At 67.1% G+C, this 1,254-nt stretch overlaps 1 protein-coding gene across 1 annotated transcript in view; it reads right to left on the reverse strand.

The window, feature by feature from the left end:
- The window catches only part of FAM118A (family with sequence similarity 118, member A), a 13,156-nt gene extending 12,735 nt beyond the window's left edge, over window positions 1-421 (reverse strand). The window contains exon 1 of the mRNA XM_012735098.1: window positions 362-421. The gene's annotated coding sequence lies outside the window, so the exon portion shown is untranslated. The remainder of the gene's footprint in view (window positions 1-361) is intronic.
- Window positions 422-1,254: the final 833 nt, after the last annotated feature.

The raw sequence follows: 1,254 nt of genomic DNA on the forward strand, positions 1-1,254 counted from the left end.
GCCCCCGCCAGCCCCCTCCGCCCCCGTGGGCGCGTGCCCGGCGTGGGCCCCGCCAAAGAAATGAGCCTCCAGGGTACGGAAATGGTTCCTGCTGCGTCTGGATCCTCCCGCCCCGGGGCCTCGCCCGCAGCGAGGCCCGGGCGCAGGCCGGCGCCCCGTCCTGAGGGCTGTGTGGGGCCGCGGCGCAGCTGGTGCCCCGGTCACTGGGCAGCCCCGAGGGGACCGGGCGCCTGTCGGGGCCTCACCCGCGCTCCATGCTCCACGCCCAGGCGCACACAGATGGGTCAATAGGGGTTTTTACAAAAGGGGAGAGGAGAAGGAGACAACGCAGGGAGAGCGGGATGCAGAGCAACTGCAATACCTTTCTCTGCTGACCGAACACACCGTCCCGCAGACCAGAGGCCGTTTCCCAGGGAGACAGCGATCAGCCTTAGTTAGCCCCCCAATGTCCCAGAATTCCTGCTAGCTCCGCCCTTGGGTCCTCCCACCTCTCTCCCTGGTACTGCTGGGAGTTGCAGTAGCTCTCTCTGGGGTGGGGGGTGGGGTCCACACGACAATGCCCCGCTCCTTTGGCACAGCCTTCCCCTGAGCACCCCGGCAGCCAGGGCAGCCCATCAGAAGCCACACCCCCTGCCCAGCTTGCCCTCTGGGAGCAGCCAGTTCCTCCTGGCTTCCTCTCCCCAAAGCTCTGCCCGCCGTGGCTTCAACTCCCCAGTACAGCCTGCAGCCTGTGGCCCCAGAGCCTGCTCACTGCCCGCTTCCTTCCTGTAGTCTGGGGGCAGCCGCCCCCTCATCATTCCAGCTGGGCCGGTGCCTTCAGAGTCCAAAATGAGCTAGGAAACGTGCTTGAGTGCGTTCTCATCATTCCAAGCTCTGTGAAGCTAGTGACAAGCCGGGAAGCCACAGGCGGGCACAGCGTCCCCTGCCACCCGCCACCAGGCCGAATCCTGCCCCACTGAGCACGCAGCCCAGCTGCCCTGGAATTCTGAAGGCCCGGGAGGAGCCGCTCGCCGCTGCCCAGGCCACACTCTGGGAGGACTGTCTGTCTGCGGAGTGTGGTAGGGACGTGCCCACCGTGATGGGGAGAGGCAGGGAGGGTCCAGGGCTGAGGAAAAGGACAGATGGCCAGAGGGGTGGCCGGGTTGGGCCTCCTGCCTTGGGTTGTCCTTCCCAGCCCCGAGCTGCAGACAGTCCTCGGCCTGCTCCCCGGCTGGCTCCACCCCAGATCCCAGCCCATCCCAGGGCGCCAGGCTG

The sequence above is a fragment of the Condylura cristata genome, unplaced genomic scaffold (genome assembly GCF_000260355.1).
Source record: "Condylura cristata isolate star-nosed mole 26May11 unplaced genomic scaffold, ConCri1.0 scaffold00004, whole genome shotgun sequence".
Lineage (NCBI taxonomy): Eukaryota > Metazoa > Chordata > Mammalia > Eulipotyphla > Talpidae > Condylura > Condylura cristata.